This window comes from Ochotona curzoniae, unplaced genomic scaffold (genome assembly GCF_017591425.1).
Source record: "Ochotona curzoniae isolate NIBS_2020 unplaced genomic scaffold, NIBS_Ocur_1.0 contig_3332, whole genome shotgun sequence".
Lineage (NCBI taxonomy): Eukaryota > Metazoa > Chordata > Mammalia > Lagomorpha > Ochotonidae > Ochotona > Ochotona curzoniae.
This window is the reverse complement of record NW_024465816.1, coordinates 1,661,277-1,683,103: the sequence shown is the minus strand read 5'-3', so window position 1 is coordinate 1,683,103 and position 21,827 is coordinate 1,661,277. Positions and strand designations below refer to the sequence as shown.

Sequence of the window (21,827 nt, the reverse complement as noted above, 5' to 3'; positions counted from 1 at the left end):
TGGCGGAGGGGAGATCCAAAGTTTACTTTCTAATTAGTCTACTTGTGTTGAATTGAGCTCCAGCCCAGTCTCCCTTTGTCCTGGGAGTGACTGGCCAGCTGCACTGCCTGCCTGTCTCCCAGGCAGCTACGTGAACTAACTGCTAAAACACTCCTTGACATTCCCACCTCCCTGAGTGGGCACAGCTCCTGCCTTTTGCCTCCATGCTTTCAACCTGAAACACTGGGCTTTCCTGCCTGCAGTGACTCGGACTTCAGAGCTGGCCCCCTCAGGAAGCTGGGAGTTCCACGCAGACAGTGAGAGCGGCACATTCATCTTGTTGCCTGGGGTCAGAGGCAACTTGCTACAGAAGCGCATGCTCCACTGAATGAATGGGCAGGTGTCGGCAAGTAAACCCCAAGTTCTGCCTATGGAGAACTGTAACAGGCTCCATCTCGGCCTGTGGGGACCCTTCTACCAGATTTATCAAGATACAAAGCCTATACCATAAAGTCCACTCTCTTACAGCGTATAAACTCGGTGGTCCCTACAATATTCAATGTTGTGCAACCACCACTACTATCAAATTGCAAAACATTCTGTTAGAGGAAAGGGAAAAAAAAAATCCTACACATTCGCTCCCCCTCCTTCCTTGCCAGGAACCACCCACCTACTTTCTCTGCGGATTACTAATTAGTTCCTTGCTATACAGGACAAATGGTATTACATAAAAGAACGCGTCTCTTTGCATGAACCAAATCTAAAGGAGCTGAGATGTACAGAAATGCATCTCCAATTAGCTTCCACCTTGGGTAAGTTGTACAGCTGCATTTGGCTTCCTCGGGAGATTAAAAAAAAAAGTTGAGCAGGTGTGTTAAGGGCACTTTCAAACTCAAAAGCAAAATCAAAACCCCTAAACCCAATCACTTCTAAACTCTCCTGGCTGTAATTCCAGTCCCGCACCATCCTCGCCGGCCAGCCCAGAGTTTTCCTAACGAATGTCTACATTGAAATAAGATCACCCCCACAGCTGCCGCGGCCACTTCCCTTCCCGAGAAGAGCCAAACGGAAGACGTTTTCTCTCTCTTTTCCCCTGCGTGGTCCATTTATCTATTTATTTTTTTTTTTTTTTTTGCGCTAGCTAGCAAGAGGGAAACTGCAGCGCCCAGGAGCGCAGGCTCGGCGCGCGCCGGTGCCCGCAGGAAGCCGCGCCCAGCCCGGGTCCCCGCCCTGCGCGCCGGCGCCCGAGGAGAGGCCGGCCGGGCGCGGCAGAGGCGTGGCCAGGGCGGCCCGCAGCCAATCCCGACGGCGGCGCGGCCCGGGGGTCCAGGGCTGGCCGGGCGCGCAGGGGGCGGGCCTGCGCTTGACAGTGGCTGTCGCCGGGCAGCGGAGCCCGGGCGAGCGCGGGCGGCCGTGGCGACGCTGGGCACCCGCGCCACAGGCTCTCGGCAAGGCGCAGCAGCCTCCGGTGGCGGCGGTGGGGGCGTCCGGACGATGCTGCGGGTCCTCTCGGGAGCCGGTGTCCTGGCTTCTTCCTAAGGTACCCAGCGTGATCCCGGGGAAAATCTCCGCGCCGCGGGAAGCGCTTTTGTGGAAGTGCCCGCTGGGCTCCGCGGATCCGGGCGGGGGTGGGCGCGGAGCGGTGGGTGGGGCGGCGCGGGGCTGCGCTGTCTGCCCGGCTTTCCCCTGCGAGGAAGCGGGTGGGGGCGGCGGGGGGCGGGGAGAGCTGTCTCCGGCTGCAGCTGACGGCATCCCGCGGGCTCCATCCTCCTCACGCCCTCGAAAGGGGTTTTGTTGCAGGAGAAAGTTTGGTGCCCAGACTGGGCGAGCTCGTGCCCTCGGTGTGGGCTCACGGCACCCTGTGCCACTATCCTACACGAGCAGCACGCGTCGGCGCTCCCTTTCTTGGGGGGATGGGGGAGGTCCCTGGAGACAGCAAGTGGAGCCGGATATTGTGGCTTTTGCTTTACCAACGCGTCAGGCAGTCGGTGCTGTGTTCGGTCCTAGTGAAAGGACTCAACCTTGTCACTGTGCTAAGAGCTTCATTTCAAGCCGTAGCAGGTGCCTCTGGCTACTTCCTCGTGTTTTGTAATTGGCGCGAGCTTTCCACCGGCTTTCTCTGAGTGATGACCATGCACACGCGCTCCGAAGTAGGTAGCGGTTAGGGGCCACCTGGAAGAGGGAGGGGTTGGAACTGGGATGCGAACACCACGTGCGCCCACTTGGAGACTAGAGAAAGTTGCAGCCTGCCCACTGTGCTGGGTCAGGTGCAGATTGTTGTCTAGAGTTCAACTCGGGCTTGAGAAGTAATGAGGGGGCGTTCTGACCGGGTTTTAGACAAGATAATAGGAACACGTGTGTCCTCAAGTAGTTCAGGGTGTTGTGGTTGGGAATTAGTAGGTACTGGGGTTGTCTATTCAAGGCTATTTTTAAATTTCCTATTTTATTTATTTGAAAGGCAGAAACAGAAGTATCTTCTTGACACAGGTTCACTCCCCAACACAGCAGCCAGGGTCCAGACAGGCCAAAGCCAGGAGTCTCAGACTCAAGTTGCGTCTCCCATGTAAGTGACAGGAACCAAAATAATCGAGCTATCTCCTGCCTCCTTTTGTGTGTCTTAGCAGCAAAGTGGACTCTAACACATAGCTAGAACTTAAACCCAGGCACTCTTAGTGAGATGTGACCATCCCAAGTGACACCTAAACCCTTACCCTGAGTTCTGTTGAATTCTCAAAAATAGATCACTGAAGTGAGGTTTCAGATTTTAATTTTCCTTCTCAGGACATATTCTTGCCTCAAGGCAACTTCATGGCATTCTGCAGACCCCTTAGCCCAGGGGCGTCTTGTCGGATCCCTGTGATTACCCACCACATGCTGGCCATAGTACTAGTGTCTTACATGTATGATTAGTTCTGTCAGTTGCTCCAAGTTCTGCTCCCACTGTAGAATTAAAAGAACAAATGATGGTGGTAAGATTCAAATCTGTGCCTGTTTCGCCTCCTGCCTGTGCTCTCATATGCTGCTCTGTGCTGTCTTTCAGCACTGTATGAAAGAGTTGCCTTATGGAAAATACAGTGAAGGAACCAAATATAGGAAAAGATACGGTCTCGGCTGGCGTCGGGTAGCATAGCCTTGTATGCAGCTCCTTTAGCCTCTGGAAACCCACACCTGAGGGGCCACACGGGAGCCGGTGCCTGCTGCCACCTCAGTGCCAGCATAGACATCAGGTGGCAGTCTCCATTCAGGTCAGTTGCCCTCACTGCTGCAGATAAGCTCGTTCTGAAAACAGGTAGGTGAATATTGCCCTCAGTTGCATTTAAGGAGCCATCTGCACTCCCAACCATTCAGGTCTGTTTCAGCTATGCCCATGGAAATGCAGCCTAGGGGTTGGCAGCAACACGTCCCCTGCAGCGTTCATAGCGGCGCTTGCATGCTCCTCAACCAACCGTCAGAGGATTCCTGACGTGAACTGGCCTACTTAAAGGGAAGGCTGAAATGGAGTTAGTCGCTGGGGAAGGTGGTATTAGTTCAAGGATTCCTGAATCCACTAGTGCTGATTAAACAGGAGATTCCCATAGGGCCCTAGGAACAGGCAGCAGATCTTCCTAATGGGACTCAGCGCCTACATGGGCCACCTGTCACCAACACTGTTGAAATGTATGCTTGTCTCGTAAAAGCCCATTTACCTGTTCCTGATTTGATTATTCCCTTTTAGACCAAGGCAACTGCCACTTGACTGTAGAATATGAAAACTTACGTTGCAGATAAATCACAGTAAGCTGTGCTTTAAAAAATCCTCTCTGTCTATCAGCCTTTCCAATGAAAAAATAATAAAAATAAATCTTTAAAAAAAAATGCTGTCTAATATAATCGACAGCTATTGTTTATAATGTCTCTTTCCAGGGTGCATGCGTGCGCATGTGTGTGTGTGTGTTCTTTGTCGGTATGGTTTCCAACTTGCTCTGGTTCCAGATTGATTGGCAGAATTATGCTTCAAAAGAAACCAGTGCATTTTTACAGCTGTGAGCAAATGCTGCCTAGAAACGTATCCTTAGAGTTGAGGTTTTTTCGTGTTACCGTGGTGCTAGGAATCTTAAAGTCCTGTATGCATGCTTTGGGATCGCACATGGACTCCCTAATTATTTGACTTATTTCACTCCTTCCTGTGTAGCAATGAGAAGGCTTGAGCTCAGCCTACAGCCCCGGAAACTCTCTCCTATTTTCTCTAAACAGCTAAAAACTGGAGCAACACCAGTTAAAGTTGCAAAAGTAGAACATGAGGTTTGCTCATTGTCATACTGTTGCTCCAGAATGGAACATGTGCCAAAAATAATTTTAAAAAAATAAGAAGGAATAAAATGTTCAATGACAAGTAATATGCAAAACCACATAAAATTATGGAATTGGGACATTTTGCCTGAAGTCGTGCATGTACAATACCCTCCGAAACTAGAAGCTGTTCAGAATCAATCACTTTGCATTTACTGTTTCTCAAACTTCTAATTAACTAGCAACTTATCCTGCTCTCCACAGCTCATCAAATCCAAAGTGCCATCCATTGTAATATGCAGCATTATTTTTATGCAAAGAAGCAATTGCGACATACTACTTTAATGCAGGTCACACTGATGTCCTTGATTCCATCAATGTTTGTTTGTTTGTTTGTTTTACCGTGATGTAAGTAGCATTGCTAAAGTGTGATGAGCAATCCATTTGTATGAGTCTCAGTAACAAGCCATCACATAGCTTCATCAATTTGTGTCTTCAGTCTGGTGAAGCTTTTGAATCTGAATTTGCAAGGAATTATGAAAATGTGAAACAAAGAGAATATTTATGCCCCAGTACTTTGCCTGTACCTTTACATATACAGTGTCTCTTTGCAGTGCCAAATCATAGAGAAGTCATTTTGAAAACCATTTAAATGGCAATTAAACAGAACATATGCTGTGCCAACAGTGCTTATAACTTAGTAGAAGTGAAAGCAAAGTGAATCTCTGTGAGCAAGTTTACGTATGAGCAGGGACATGGCAATTGTGCTGTGACTACTGCCAGGTTGTCAGCAATTTTATATACATGTTAAGTATTACTCAAAAAGCTTAAATCAGCATGTCTCAGATGTTGGATTTTTTTTTTATTTTATTTTGGAATATTTGATAAACCCTACCAAGTGAACATTCTTAATCAGAAAAGCTGAGTTTTGAAAGGCTCCAAAATTTAAAACATCTCAATTACTTTCTGTATTTTGGAGCACTTGAGAATTCTGCTTAAAGATGATAAACTTTTTCCATTTATTTTAAGGCATGCCCTGAGTTCAGGGATGTCAAAATGTGTATGGTGGTGGGGACCCGTTTTTCAGTGAAATAAGCTGAATATGGTATGCCCACCAAGTGATGTCGTGCCAACCTATCTACCTTTACGCACATGTCAGTCCATCTGTTGATGCATAAGGCCAGCCAGTCCTGGTTGGGTGTCATGCCCACGGAGTGAAGGACTTGTCCCGTTTGGTTCTTTGTGCTAAGCACTCAGGACAGACTGACACAGAGTGAATCTGCCTAGCAAATGTCTGCGGAAGGAGTGAATATCCCCCCATGGAGGGAGACCCCTTGTGTAGTTCACTGCCTCCTGGTTAGAACGCAATATTCTTAAAGACACAGCACTGACAGAAATGCTGAGCAGAAACAGGGATGGGCCCACAACCTAAACACTTTGATTATAGAACCTATTCAAAATCTTGGATGCTGTTACAAAACTACTTCAGGGTAAAACAAATTCCATGGTAGCTTTTATTGATCTTTGTTCTTTGGGGGGAATTTATAATGACATGTGTCTTCATTCTTTTGCATGACCCAGATTACCAATTGCTTGAACTCTGTTTAGTCCAATTTCATATTCTTGGCCTGTGATACTCAGTGCTCATGACCTTGTCTGGGTAGAGAAACTCCATGAAGGAGAAATAGGGAGGGTATTTAGGAAAATGCATATGATGAAAAAGTTATGTGTGGATTTCAGAATCAACATTTTTAAATTTCATCTTTGAATTGATAAGCTTTTGGACATATCCTCATGTGTCCACTTAAGGTCTTTGCTTTACAGTCCATGTTTTACAAAAGCTATTTATTTATTTATTTAATGGAAGTCTAAAATTAGAGATCTTTCAGCCACAGATTCACTCCCCTGATGGCTGCAAAGGCCAGTGCTGTGATAGACCAAAGCTACTGGTTTCATCTACATCTCCTACATGGGTAGCAGGGATCCAAACACTTGGGCCATCTTATGTTGCTTTCCCGGGGCCATTAGCAGGGGCCTGTATCCAAAGTGGAGCATCCAGAACGGGAATGGTCCCCCATTTGGTTTGCAAGCGTCACAGGTGGGAGCTTTATCTGCTATGCCATCACATTGGTCTGTACACCCCATTTTTTAACCACCCAGAGAACCACTGTTATATGTTGACCTTGAATAGCTCACTACCTCCTGCTAGCCAGGACATCACATTCTTAAAATTATGACAGGAGTGAATGCTAAATGTTACATAGAAAAAGATATGGAAGAGACCTTGCTGAGTAAGACAGTCTCCATCTGTCAGTGCTTCCGCTAGCTCACTGCTGCCTGGCCAGGCAGAATACCCCTCTCTGCCAAGGAAAGGAAGCTAAAGGGAGATGCCAGCTGAAGATCTAGCAAGGAGAACAGTTTAGCAGCCAGCTGTGAGGGAGTCCCGAGGATCAGAAATGAATTGGGGCTATCCAGACAGCCTTACCAGCTCTGCAATAACTGCATGTGCAAAGACACACTCAGCTTCTAGTCCAGTGAAATGTGGTACTTGTGAACACATATGTGACACATTGAGGTCACCCATGGACTTCTCTGGTACATTCCATCCACTCAGGGGTGGAGAGGGTATGAATGATGCAGAAGCGGCCCTTTGCTGCCCATTCCCAAACACAGGTGGAGTACTGTGTGTCAGGTGAAGGGACATGGAGGATAGGCCAGAGCTAGCTGTTTGGTGTAGCAGAAATAATTATTAATCACATCTTTTCAGTTACATGTTGCAGAAAACATATAAGTCAGAGGGAATATAACAATACCACAAATGTTTTAAAACATGTATTAAATACAGAGGATGGTATGAAAGAACCAAAATAATCTTTAGCTGCTACTTCTGTAATCATGTGAGGACGTTTTAATGCTCCCCCGGATTTGTTTTAACCAAGTATGGCAAGACATTCACAAACGGAAATGACTGTCGTTAAAACAGACGTGTGTTACACTCAACAGTGTGCCAGGTGCAAGAGGCATGGCACGCTGCTAAGTGGGAACACACACAGCATTGCCAGAGTCAGGCAGGAGGCAGAGGGGACGCAGACCATGTGGGCCAAAGCTCTGACTGTGGCTTCTGCAAGGGGGGAACAGGTAAAACATGTGAAACAGGTTAGGGTTAGCTGCTTAGAACAGTTTCAGCAGTGGATCCAAGGTGCTCCCTGGATGTCTGGTACCTGGCCCTGGAAAGGACAGCAATGTCCTTGGAGAAAGAGAGCCTGATGAAGGAGGGGTGAAGGATGGATTTGCATGAGGGTGAACTCTCAGGTAAGTCCTTCACCATCTCCAGGCATTGACCGACCCTGGGGGAATCAGTCCTTTCAAGATCAGCCATGTCTCAAGCTGTCAAAACACCAGAGTATAGAACATAAAACTCGTGATTAATACAAAGGGATTTTTAAAAATAGTTGCCTAATGAATTAAGCCATATATATATATATATAAATATATATATATATATATTGAATGTTCAGCCAGAAGTGCAGAAAAGCCTGGTAGAGGGTCTGACACATGGTACTTATTCAGTAAACATTAATTAAATCTGAGTCATGGTGCCAGATGGCCTGACCATGCTAGCGCAGTCCTTGATGGATACGTAGTCAGGTGTGCAGTGTTTATTTTGAGCAAAAGAAAAAAAAAGGACATACAGCACACCAAAGATCCTTGGATGATGGATGAACCACCTGGGGTGAAAAAGGAAGATATTAATTTCTTTTGAGATCTTAGTGAGCTTTAAGCAAATACATACTTAGCTGAAAGTTATTAACATCAGGAGAGTTGCTTATTCGCTGTGGACTTGGAATACCAGTAAATGTCAGAAGACATGAAAGTCACCTGGAGTGAAACTGGAGTTACAAGGTGAATTGTATGTTGCGAATTGTGTGTTCTGGAGTAGGCTGCTAAGTGTGGAAGAACTCAAAATAGTGTGAGACAGTGTTTCTCCTGAAGTGCCTGTCACTATCAATCAAGTGATATGGAGCAGTGGCCTTACAGAGTGTTACATGAAGGCAATGAGCAAGATACATGGTGGTGTCAGGCCTAGGCACAGAGTGCTTCAAATGCCCCTGCATTAGTGCTGATGGAAGGTGGCAGTGAACGGGAAGCACACGGGATCAGACTGAGGCCATTGCTTACAATGATGAATGGCACAAGTGCATGAAGGTAGGTGAAGGCACAGAGCTGAGTAATTTAAGCGACTTGAGGCTTTGGTCAGCCTCATGACTTCTTGTTTGGTTAATGATTATAGCACCTTTAAAGTCCTGCAGTGTTTCCTTAGCGTCTTGACCTTGCATGTTAAGAAATAATAAAGGACACATAAACAGGAGGCCAGTTCAGCGCTCTGAGATGGGCAGTCCCTTCACAGGGCAAGCACCGAGCTGGCTGGCTGCTCACAGTGCTTCCGCCGTGTAACTCTACACACCTTCTCCTTTGCATTGTGTAGGAGCTTATCTGTGTTGGTGGAAATTGTGCATCTCCCAGCAGCACAGCTGCTCCTCCATTCTTTTTCCAACATGATGTCATCACTTGTTCCCTGAAATGGCAGTGTCAGCCTGCAGTGGCCGGCAGTGTGTGTGGCTGGATGGCCCTCTGATTTATTTATCCACATTGGTGATATGAGATTTTGAACCCAAGACATGTATTTTTCCATGCTTCTATGGCTTTTTAACTTTTTTTTATGTTGTGTGAAAATGGAGAATTGACAGAAAATAACATGCAAAAGTTTTAAGCCTTTCACTTCTTGGAGTCATCTTCAAGTATTTGTTCCTGAAAGTGGGCCTCGTAATGGTGGGGGCTGTGGGACATCTTTCCTGAGTTGTTATTTTATTGTTAAAGATTTATTTTATTTATGTGAAAGGGAGCATTGTAAAGAAAGAGGGAAAGAGAGCTGCTCCGTCCCCTGGCTCACTCCCCAAACGCTCACAATGGTTAAGACTGGGCCAGGCTGAAGCCAGGAACCAGGGACTGTATTTGGGTCTCTCCCATGGCTGGCAGGGACCCTTGTACTTGGGCCAATTTCTGCTTTCTCAGGTGCATTGGCAGAAGTCTGGTTGAGAAGCATTGTAGCTGGGGTTCAAACCAGTGCTCTGGTTTTAGATCTAGCTTTGTTACCAGTGGCTTAACCCTCAGTGCCACAGTGCTGGCGCCCATGACTTTATTTTCTTTGTTTGAACCAGTAAAATAAAAATAACAACAACCGTTGCATGACTGGTAAAGAAGGTAAGTTGTAGGATTGATACAGGGAAGTTTCTTGGCATAATTGTAGAAGCTGGTCCTGTGGCACAACAGGTTAAGCTGCTGTCTATGTTGCCAACGGACCATATAAGCACAAGTTTGCAACCTTGGTACTCTACTTCGAATTCAGCTCCCTGCTAATGTACCTGGAAATGTAACAGAGGATGGTTCAAGTGCTTGTGGCCCTGTCACTCATGTGAGAGTTCTGGGTGAAGTTCTTTGCTGCTACCATCATACTGACCCTGAGCTGGACTGGCTGAAGTGAACCAGTAGATGGAAGGATAATCTCGCTTGCTTGCTTGCTTTTTTGCTTTCTTGCTTTCTTTCTCTGTCTCTCTAACATGCATGTGCCAAACTCTGCTTTTCAAATGAATAAGTACATGCTCAGAAGTTTTTCATCTTTCTCTTTTTGTATCATTAAAATGGTAGAAATAAATTCAGCCTAAGGTTTTAGTTTGGACACTGATCCTGGTAGCAAGTTGGACATTGCTTCTGCTTTGTTTATATCTCTTTAAAAATAATCTTCCAAAACAGTATGAAAGATTCTAAAATTTCCTTTTAGTCCCCAAGAAATGTTCACTCCAGCTTTGTTTTTGCTTCTGTGGAAGCTGGAGATATAAACAATCTTTGAATACTGCACAGAAATGGAAAACAACTTCCCTGGCCTTCAGAATGATCAGAGCTTAGCCTGGCAGGTGCCTGGGATCCTGGGGATGTGTATGCCTTTGGCTCTTCATATCACCACAGTTCAGGTTTACAGACAGAACTGAGCATAGATATGAAGCATTTGGGAAGATTTCTGTAGTAAATATGCATGGACTTTGCCATCACTTCCTCAACAACATATTAACTTACATAGTGTTTACATTGTGATAGGTGTCACATTATGATAAGTATCCAGTGATTCAACTTATACAGAAGGATTGCACGGTTCATAAGGAAATACTATACCATTCAGGTGAAACCTGTGCACCCTGATTTGGTAACCTCGGGGTTTTCTGCAACCAGTCCTGCAGGGATGCTGAGGCATGGCGTTAGTGAGCATGTTTTTGGAATGGAAAGATCTTTGACTCACTGACCTGAATTTGCTGTCCCCTCAACCGCAGAATGAGAAGGGCAACACTGGAGAAGGCCGGATGGTTGATATCATCCCAGGGGCTTTCAGTTCTTCCCCTACATCCTCTAATCCCAGCAACAGCTTCTGGGAAACAAAGAGGCTTAGGTATTCTTCCCAAAGTCACCCTGTTTGTTGGTGTAGAATCTGCAAGGGAAACCCAGAGTGTCCTCAGTTGTATGCATTGAAGGTCTCTGTTATGCTGTGGTAGAATATCCGCAGGTCTCCATTTGCCATTACTTGTCTGTGCACGTGGCCCATTCATTGCCACTGCACAAGCTTGTTGGGAGTGTGCAAAGTAACTTGTGCAGAGCAGTGCAGTGGTGGTGCAGTGGTGATGCCTGCTTTTCTGTCTGGGGCAGCCCAGCCACGCCCAGGGCTGTGGCAGTCACCCTGCCCTTGCTGTTTGCCATCACATGTGGAAAGCCTCCATAAGTCTAGCCTGGATCCCTGTTCTCCACAAAAGGTCCTGTCTTGTTTTTCTAAGACATGTGATGATGAGGTGATTGGGAAGCAAGGATGGGAAAGGAAGTCTGTTGAAGCAGAGTGAGTTTAAAATCTTTCTTCTCTGCAGCAAGGTGCTCCCAACTCAGCAGAACAGTGCAATTAGATCCACCGAAAGTAGAAAGCAAAGGTTTCTACCCAATATTCTTTTTTTAAAAAGAGTTATTTGTTTTATTGGAAAGACATATGTACACAGAGGAGGAGAGACAGAGAGAAAGATCTTCCATCTGATGATTCACTCCCTAAGTGAGCACAGTGGCCGGTGTTGTGGCAATCTGAAGCCAGGAACCAGGAACGTCTTCCGGGTCTCCCACACGGGTGCAGGGTCCCAAGGCTTTGGGCTGTCCTCATCTGCTTTCCCAAGCTACAAGCAGGGAGCTGGATGGGAAGTGGAGCTGCCAGGATTAGAACTGGAGACCATATGGGATCCTGGCGCATTCAAGGCGAGGATCTTAACCATTACGCTATCCTGCCGGACCCTCCACCCAATATTCTGTTGCCACGATTGGAAACTGTCACTTTTATTTACCATCTTTTTACCCGTGGGTAGTGTATTTTTTTAAGTGAGAAGAAAACCACTGGCTAGAACCTCTAGTTTCTGGTAGAACCACTGATTAAGTAGAAAGTTTGTTTAATTACAGGTTCCTAAGCTCTTAAGTGGTTAGTAGATCTTAAACATTCTTGCAGAGATACTGTAGCCAATGAAGCTTACATTGTATCTCCTTGTTCTTTTCCTTAAAAGGATCCTGGGGAGCTTTTTAGACATTAAATAGCTCGTTTATTTTCAGAGAGTATAAGACATCTGATTGCATTTTTAAATGCACTATTTAGTATAAATCCATTTAAAAATTATTTTTCTCCTGCTTCCTAAATATAGTTACTATTTGCATTAAAAATTCCTAGATTTCTTTTTTGTAAGACTGTCACATCATATAGACTTTAACAGATAATGGAGTTATCTTATGACCTATTTGTAAGCTCTTTGCGTTTCCCAGAGGCACAGCTGATCCCACATAACTTTCCATGATAGGAATTCATCACATAGGTTTTCAGATGCACCAGTTCTCATTCCTTGATTCTTGTGTTGAAGACGCTCGAAAAGCTTCTGCTCAGCTTTAGAGCTGGGGGCTTTATCTGCCTCTACAGAGGCCTACTGCCTACTTCTTGGTGTTTCCAAGAAGTCCAAACTTGGCTTTCACTTGCTAGGGGAGAGCTGGCTGCTGGACTGCTGCTACCTCTGCCCAGTATTCCCGGGCCCCGGCTTTCAGGATCAGCTCAAGGTCTGAGAATTTTCTTGGTGGTCTGACCGACAAGTGCAGGTGGATGTAGCTCTGCCTTGTGTTGGCTGATAGATGACTGTCAGGAGACGTGCAGCCCTGCTGGCTAGCCTCTTAAAAGCAAGCCCATCTGTCGATGAAAACTGCCACTCAGAATGCTGGTGCCTACAGCTGACTCTCAATGATTGCTTCTCCTGGGAACCAAGATGGTGAAGATAATTGAAATTACAGATGAGAATGTAGATCTCACCCCATCAGTCTTTCGATTGGAATTGCTCACAAATGGACCAATTAGAGCCTGTCCTCTTATCTCCTTGATTAGCCCCTGACTTAAACTAATGAGCAATGGGGTGGCCAAAATGTAGTTCCCAGAGAGACGAGCAGAATGAGCCTGTCTTGAGTGGATCAGTCTGTGAAACCTCCACTAGCTGCCCTGTGTGTAAAAAGTACTAAGTAAGATGGATTTTTTTTGCTTTTTTTGCTTTTAAAAACTTTTTAAATTGATGTTTTACAGTTTAACTGACATAAATATTGTACAAATTTATGAAACATGACATTTTACACAAATATATTCAGACACTGCTTCATTTCTTTATCCAAATGTTCTTCCCACTAATGCTTCTATGGTTTATATATTTGGGTGTCCCCCCAAATGCCCAGGTGTTGAAGGCTTGTCCTGGGAGTATTGTTAGTGAGTAATGGGTTAAGGGTGGAAACTTCATTCCCTTATGGTGCCCAAAGCCTTTGGGATGTGATTAGATTAGATGAGGTCGTTAAAGTGGGGCTCCTGTGGACAGAATCGTGCGTGGCGGCTTCACTGGAAGAGGCTGCAGACACATTGCTGAGGATAGAGCTCCCCTTGTCTGTGCCTCCCCCGAGAGCCTTTCTCATGTATGCTGTCCCCTGGGCATCCTCTGGCCTCACCAGATGGGGCCTGCCTGCCACGTCTGGAACCTCGAGTCTTCAGCATTATCAGCCAAAGTAAACCTTGCTTCCTTTCGAAGTGTGGACTTCTCCCAGGCATCTTTTAATGGTAATACAAAGCAGACTAATGCAAGCACCTGCTACCTATGTTTTTCAAAAGCTCTTCAAACTTATTTTCACCCATTGATATTGACAAGAAAATAACATTGGCCATTGGTATTTTTGACAGAGGTCAAAGGAAATAGCATTTATTTGAGATAGAAAGAATTGCTTGATTGTCGTTCAGATAATATAAATCAAGACAGCTCCAAAGAGCAGCTAGAATAGCCAACAGAAAGAGATTGTGTGTGTGTGTGTGTGTGTGAGTGTACACGTGCGTGTGTGTCTTTCTATAGTTTTTGGAGGCAGTTCCTGGTTTTGTGGACATCTTAAATTGCAAACCTGTTCTGACCAGTTAGTTAATTAAGTGAATCCCAGCTGAGAGATGGGCAAGGCTGCAGGATACCGACTTTAACTGTTGATCCAAGCCTGTGGGAGCATTCTGTAGTTTCAGTTCTAGCAGGTCTGAGTCCAGTCATCTCTCACAATTGCCTGACTCCATTTTAGAAAGTCTTAATTTTGTTGCCTGTTTTGTTTTGCAGTCTTCCTTTTAACACTACCTCGACCCTTTACTTTTTAATCTGCTTCCATTTCACCCCCACAAATGGCCTGAAACACACATACACTTTTAAAACATCACTGTTTTGGGGCTGGAATGATTATTACACCTGAACTTTCCCCACTGTGGCACTGGGCCTTGAATCCAGCAGCCACCAAGTGTGCCCCAAGTGGGCAGCCCTCTGTCTTCCCTGACCAGCAAAGGGCAGCTGCTCTGACATTAGCTGTCCTTCTCTCTCTGTTAAAGTCTGGGTGGCCAGATTGGTTTGGTTTGGTTTTTTATATTTCCACTTCTCTTCCCTCCTCTTTCTTTTTCTCTTTGTAATTTGTCTTTTTCTATTTTCCTGACATATTTGTCTCCTCGGTGAGATCACAGTATGTATCTGAAATTTCTGAAGCTATCGGAGCTATTAAAGTTTTCTAAACCAGCACTGCCTCTTTAAAGAATTTTGTTTTTTAATGAGGAATCACTGGGTGCTTTGGTTCACAGGATTCCCTTGCAGATATTTGGGTTGTGACTGCAGGAAGGGTTACTGCCCAGCGATTGCATCCTGGATGCTAAGAAGGGCCATTTTGGTTACTTGCTGTGCTGTTCTTCTTTCTGAATACATTCTCCCCATGTTTGCTGGAGGAGTGGTTGAATCCTCAGCAGTAGTAGTGATTGAGGCCCATGGGGCTGCTCCAGCCCATTTGAATAATCTATCAATAACATTAAAAGCCTTCCCAGATGCGAATGGTCGCCAGCACTTACAGGCTGGTGCAAATTGGATGGGTGCCTTTTTGCTGTTTTCAGATTTTCCTCTGAGTTTGTTAAATAGAGCATTTATCAGAAATGGCAATTGGACACAAACACATTATCACTATGAACTTCTAATCATACTTTTTTTTAAAGCTGAAACTATGGAATTTGATTTGTTGGGTAGTATCCCTTGCGCCAGAAAAGAACACTAAAAGCAAAGAAATCGTACGTGAATTACTGCTAGTCAGTGAGATACTCTTGGAGTGGGCCCAGCTTCCTAAGCTGCTGACCAGGACCAGATGCAGACATTGGTTGTTTGGGAGGCAGAACAGGCAAAACACTGGTCTCTGCTCCTCTTTCATCCCCCACCCGGCAGGCTGCCTCAGACACATTGACCCAGCAAGGGGCTGATGCCAGCTGGACCCTAGACTTGAAAACAAGAAATGAAGGCTAACAACGGACTGAGGAGAAATGACCATATGCTATTGATTTCTTCTAAATCCTAGTTAAGATTCAGGACAGCAGCGGTTTTCCCGTTGAAATCTGCATGGAACACAAGCAAAGTGTATGTATCCCTTTTTCCTTTTGCATTCTTCTTGTTTCTCTTTGTCTTGAAGAAAGGCTGCAGTCTTGATTAGGGTTATCAAAGAAACCCATTTCAAGAAGGCATTTGTAAGAACTACCATTTTAAGATTCTGCCTCTTCAAAGTGTTCTCTTTGTTGACGGTGAGCAAGTTGCATTCAGATTGCTCCTGGAAAGGAAGAAGTTGGAGATGGCATCCCAGGATCCCAAGTTCAGCTATGGACGAGTGATGTCTCAAACCCAAATGCAGTGAATCCAAGACATCACAGAGGATGGTCAGTGGTGTGCACTCCCAAGGTGTTCTGAAAGCTGTAGGGAGATGAGGAAAGGTCAAGTGGGGCTGCCACCTTCACTTTTATGAACACAATTTGATTTTGACTAGGTAAACATAAATTGCTACAATTTGAGGATTTTCCTTTATTGTGTAACACATTATCTAGGCCTAATCTGTGTATAGGAAAAAGAAAACATGTTTTCAGTTTGAGAAGTTTTATGTTAAAGAAGAAGCAACTGTATCTTAAAAGGGGGACACTAAGTAGCTTTTATTTTGCTGGATCTGTTTGGCTGTTCCAATTTGGTTGGCTCATGGTATTTGTGAGCCTCGGTAGAATTTCAAGGCTTAGTGACTGAGGAAACTGTGCAAAGCTGCCTCTATCTCACCTTCAAACATGAACACATGTTAGAGTGTATGCTTTACTGGAAGGAAAAGTGCCTCTGAGGATTATCCAAGGAAAGCAGAAGGAATGGCTCATACTCATCTAATTATGATGGTAAGCTGATGGTCTTATAGTTGATCCCAAACCTTGAACGCATGAGTGCCACATAATCTTTGTTTATAAATAAAGGGCTCTCCTTGGTGTCAGCAATAGCTCAGGGCTTAGTGTACTGTTTGAGGGTTTAGTTTCCTCTTGCTATTATTATTTTAAAGATGCACCACATGGACCTGCTAAAGTCCTCACCTTGAGTGCTCCAGGATCCCATATGGGCACTGGTTCATGTCCTGGTGGCCCCATTTACCATCCAGCTCCCTGTTTGTGGCCCGGGAAAGCAATTGAGGACGGCCCAAAGCCCGGGGAGCCTGCACCCACTTGGGAGACCAGGAAGAAGCTCCTGGCTCTTGACTTTGGATCAGCTCAGCTCTGGCCATTGTGGCCATTTGAGGAGTGAATCGGTGGATGGAAGATCTCCCTCTCTATATATCTCACTTTCCAATAAAAATAAATAAATCTTTAAAAAAGAGAGATGCACCGCATTTATTGGTTTTCAGCATATAACACATGATTTTACAAGTACAGTAAAGCCTCATTTATTCACCATCACATGGCAGCATGTTCCAGGTATGTCCATTTTCAGATGGCTGAAGTGCCTACTTCCTGAAATGAAGCTGTTCTGCTTAAGTAGCCGTTCCCTTTGTGGAGGCTTTGGGCAATGTGGTGTGCATGGTGTGTGCCTGTGACGCTGCCTTGTCTGTGTGCAGAAGCTGGGCTGTCCCCAGATGTGTAACTGCTTTCCTTATTCTCATGGTTATTCTTCATACCTGCTACAGCATACTGCAATGCACAGCTATTTGCGATGGCTATCTCTTTCTGCTCATCTTTTATGCCCTAAGGGTTGCTTTAAAACTGCTGTAGTTTTAGAATAATAAGAGAATTAGGACTGCATCTAATTCCGACAGCTTTGGATATTGGTTTTAATCATTTTTGAAATGAGATTAAAAAGAAGGTTGTGGTTCATTGTAAGGAAGTGGGTTTATTTCACGGTCAATTTTAAACTTTGAATCCCTTAGAAATGATTCATGCAGACTCACTGAGCTCTGCCTACAAACTGTACCTTGTTTGAACCTCTTGACTTCATGTCTTGTATATTGTGCAGTATAAGTAATGCAAGTAACCATTGACTTAACTCTTATGCAAGTAAGTAGAGACATTTTTATTCATATTGATAGTTGTATCTTTGACATATCAGGCACTGTCCATGAACTACATCACTTGAGGCCTGGGTGTGTGTGTGTGTCCTTTAGTGTGAATTCCAAGAGAAATTATTTTTCTTAGTGTGTCACAATTCAGAAATTTGTTTTCAATAAATTAACTTTCTCATTGAGGGAGCACAACGCCTACGTATTTTATTATTCACCTTAGAATATTGATTTCATGCTCTCGTCAACATTTTAACTAGATGTATTTTAGCCTAAAAATTAGACAATTACCAATTGCTTGCTTAAAACTTCTTTAAAGTTTTGGCAGCAGTGAGTGCAGCGAGTGTAACTAGATGTTCTTAAGTTAGGAGAAAACATTTTTTAGCTGTTTCGAGAAATCTGATTATTGCTGTCACTGCCGCTCTTTTTGTCTAGCATTGAGCTGCTTTTTTCTCTTGTTCAGTTCCAGGTTAGAGTTGCTCATAGGTTCCTATGTCTTTTTTTTTGTTTGTTTGTTTTTCTTTTCTGCATCATGAACATCAGTCAACTGGCGATACTTATTCTACAAAACTGGTTACTCTGAAGGCTTAAATCAGATAATTCAGGACTCCAAACTGTTCAGGACTGGAGACATTTAGTTTGTGTTTTTTGTACTAATAGCATTCACAAGGTAATTATAGATCGTTCCTTTTCTTCTTTTAAGGCTTCTTTATAGTTTTTTTTGTTGTTGTTGTTTATTTTCCGAAAGTGCTCTATTCATTTGATTCCAACAGGAGAATATGTAATCATTCATTAGCTTGTAACTTTCCTTCCCTTGCAGTTTACCTAGATGATCCTTCTCCTGTCTCCTTCACTGCACAGTAAAAACACAGCAGGGCTTGATGGACAGAATCTCTGCCCAGGTGGACCCAATCAATGGGTGAGAAGAGGCAGATTTCCCAGCACAAGCGTTTGCTTTGCAGGCTAGTACTGAGGGTGGCTGACCAATGTGGACATCACACTGGAGATAAATCTTGATTTGTTCCTGGGTTCCACCTTTGGTAGAGTTTGATCCTGGCACTGTGAGGTCAAGTGAGCAGGGAAGAACTCCACTGCTAAGCAGAGACCCTTTGTGCTAAGCTCTGGTGTTTGATCACTGAGCTCAATTCCAACACCTTGAGTGGGACCTGGCACACAGCAGGCACTGTGCTTTCTCTTATATAGTAGGAGAGCACAGTGCCTACTCCACTGACTTGCTGAAAGAGCAAACGAGAATTTAAAGTGCGCATAGTAGGCTGTTGTGCTCAAAAGCTCAAACTCCTAAGTAGTTTGTCTCTTAGTTTGGAAGGGTGTTGAAAGGGACTGGAGGTCCTGGCTTTGGTATTTTAAAATCGTCTCTGAACTCCCATGAATACTTTCAAGTATTGTGAGTCTGAGTGTTTGTATGTGTGTGTTTGTTTTTCTCCTAAATAAACATTTGAAAGCAACAACATAGATTCCAGCAATAAGGTGGTGCAGGTTGGTTGAGGGTGATGCGGAGGCAAAGGTGCTGGGAATTGCTTCTTCATCTCACTCGCCTGAGCAGGAAGTGTACTCACACATCTTTGTGAAAATCTCTCCACCACATGTGAGCAGCTGGCTGGCCTAGGGGCTGCATTCCTGGACACTGATTCCCTTGGGCAGGCAGGCCTATCCTCCCTTGGAGCACGGAATGGAGAAACATGAGGCCCTGGGTTTGCAAGTTAGGACCTTGTCATGTGCCATTTAGCTGGTGGAGGAGGTGCTGGACTATCTAGGCAAGCCGTTTTAGATGAGGAGGAAAATCAATAGGTTAGCACAATCTGCAGAGCAGGAATGATGTGAATGTCCAGTGCCATTGTCATTAGAAGTACTTTCAGAGGACACCACTTTCTCTGCTGTACTGATTGTGGGGTTTGGGAGCGGGTGGGAGTATGATCATTGTCTGATCAAGTGTAACTTTTGGCTATAAAGTCTGCAGTGATGGTTATAAAGTCTGCAATGATGGGGCAAATGATCTTTAAAGAATGATGCGTGCCTAAGTAGTGTCTCAATGATCCTGAAAATTATCCAAGACACTGTAATCAGTTATGCTGTGCTGGCTTATCAATATCAACTGTGTATTGTGTTTCTGCATTTCTAATTTGATTACTTGGAAACTTGAAGCACTAAACTGAAAGGCATCTGCATTTTATATCTCAAGAGGGAAAATGACACATCACTTTAGGAAATTGTCTGACTGAAGAAATGATCTTTCCTCTTTGATTTTGCATTCCAAGCTTTGAGCAGCCCTGCCTGGCATTCTATAATTAGAAATATAATATTTAAATCTGCGGCCAGGAAAAAAATGTCAAACTAATTTTCTCTAACCTCACATGTGCTATATTTGTTTGGTTTATTGTCTTCTTAATGGAACAGATTTATTTAAGTTTGAGCAAAGTAAAATTGGTTCATAATACTTCCCACTTGGGATGCATTCTGCTTTTATATTCCCTCACTGTGTTTGGGGACATAGCACAGGAAAGGCTTGCATGTGGTGTTTACACAGCCCATAGAAGTGTGTTGTATTTTCAGCCCAAGTGACACAGAAATGCTTCTGCCCAGAATATCTGGAAGGAAGATACTCAGTGTGATTTCCTGTGCATCAAAATGTACCTTAACGTGCTCATTGTACAGCCTGCAGGGCTACGATAGGGTTGTCAAGTTGGTTTTGTGTTTAGACCACTCTCCAAACCTAAAGTATTTAGAAATTAGCAGTTTCAAAATAACACACTGGTGACTAAATGTACTTTTACAATCGCATAGCCTCATAATCTCTTCTACATCATCTTTGTAACTCACCTCCCACCAGTAGTCTGTGGCCTGATGCTTGAACTTGATAATACAGTGTGGCACACAGCTGCTTTCTAAGACTGATGTTTTGAAGACATTTTTGCTGGTGTTATGTAGTTCCAGGAGGGTTTTGGACCTCAAAGCCCCATTCTTACAACCTGTACCCACCCTGGAGTGTGCTCACTTCACCCCTACACACTGGGTAGGCCCAGAATCCAGTTCTGCCCAGGAGTCAGGGGTATGTAGTTACCTAAGGAAGATAGGAGAGGATACTAGGAAAGTACAAGAAGAACTGCAGCCCTCAAGCCCTGACACTTTTTAGTAGAGTCATGGATTCAGTGCTGCCACACAGGACCCTAAGGTCCATCTTTCTGAGCCCCTTGAATCTTGAGCTTTGTTCTGGGATGGTTTAGAAGAGGCTGTTGGGCATCAGCCATGAGGCTGTACTTTATCTTGGGTAAAAATAGGCATGCTCTTCACAAAAGACTACATAAGAGAAGAGGTTGGTCTGTAATCTTCCTGGGAGTGAGTGGTACAGGAGGGACTCAGAGAAACTAACTTATTTGCATGACATTCTTTCAAGATAAATTGTTTTGCTGATTGTAACTTTTTGATTGAAGCCAGTGTCCAGATCCACAAGATTTCTGGTAAAACGTGAGCATGCAAGTAAAATTTCTATAGGTGTGTTCTCAAGAATGCTTTACTGATGCCTCTTGATATGCCAGAAGAGGAAGTGTTGATCCTGACGCAGCTCTGGCTGGGAACTATTCCAGGGACTTGTAGGTTACACTGTCCCTGACAACCAGGAGAACGTGGTGCATTCTAACTCTGCTATTTGAAACCTCCTGAATCACTTGTCATCCTCGTGTCCGCAGCCTACTTCCAGACCTCACCGGTAGTCTTTGCTTGTCCATGGAAATCTTTGCCTGAGTGTGCCCTGAAATGATGCCAGGAGTCTAGCTCCTTGCTTGACTTCACCTTTCTTTCCTTGTCTTAAGGACTGGCCCGCTGGGACAATAACCTGATACACTGAGCTCGGTGTAAACAGGAAATCTGGCAGCAGTCACTGGATCAAGGACTAACTTTGCAAAGCCAAGTTTTCAATTACTGGGTAATTTGCAAAGTAATTAATCCGGAGTCTACTCTCCCTAGGAAATGGGGTAAGCGTGCCCCACACTGCCTGGGTGCTTCTCTGGGCTGCCTGAGGCTGCAGTGTTGTGCAAGCTGGCTCTTCTGGAGACCAGGCAGCTTTCTGAGGAAATGTTTTCAGGATCAAACACAAGGAGTTGTGAACTCCAGAGCCTGCTGCTTCCCTCTTGAAAGACTGATGATCGTAAACCCTTAATGACTCAGTGGGCCAGAGACTCAATTTAGTGAGTTAGGTCAGGTGGTTTTAACACTTTAAATAGGATAGACTAGAAATGTCAAAAGGTAAAAACTAGACACACACGTGAATATGTATGTCAGCCCATGGGAAGTGGGTATCGCTGTTGTAGGTGTGTATTCTTGTGAGTGCTGGTTAAAGAAGTTTGAGAGTCATTGATATTAAACATAAGCTGTTTGTTTACATATCTTGAGATATATCGAAGTTATAGTCATCATTTTTACTACAAAGTATATGCAAATTACACAAATACTTTAAATATTTAGATACTTCAGATAGCATTTGTTTTTTTTTTTAAGATTTTATTTTATTTTTATTGGAAAGGCAGATATACAGAGAGGAGAGAGAGAGAGGAAGATCTTCCATCCGATGATTC

The 21,827-nt window shown here is 44.4% G+C and overlaps 1 protein-coding gene across 1 annotated transcript in view; it reads left to right on the top strand.

The window, feature by feature from the left end:
* The first annotated feature begins 1,380 nt into the window (after positions 1–1,380).
* The window catches only part of FRY (FRY microtubule binding protein), a 432,396-nt gene continuing 411,949 nt past the window's right edge, over positions 1,381–21,827 (top strand). The window contains exon 1 of the mRNA XM_040979819.1: positions 1,381–1,519. The gene's annotated coding sequence lies outside the window, so the exon portion shown is untranslated. The remainder of the gene's footprint in view (positions 1,520–21,827) is intronic.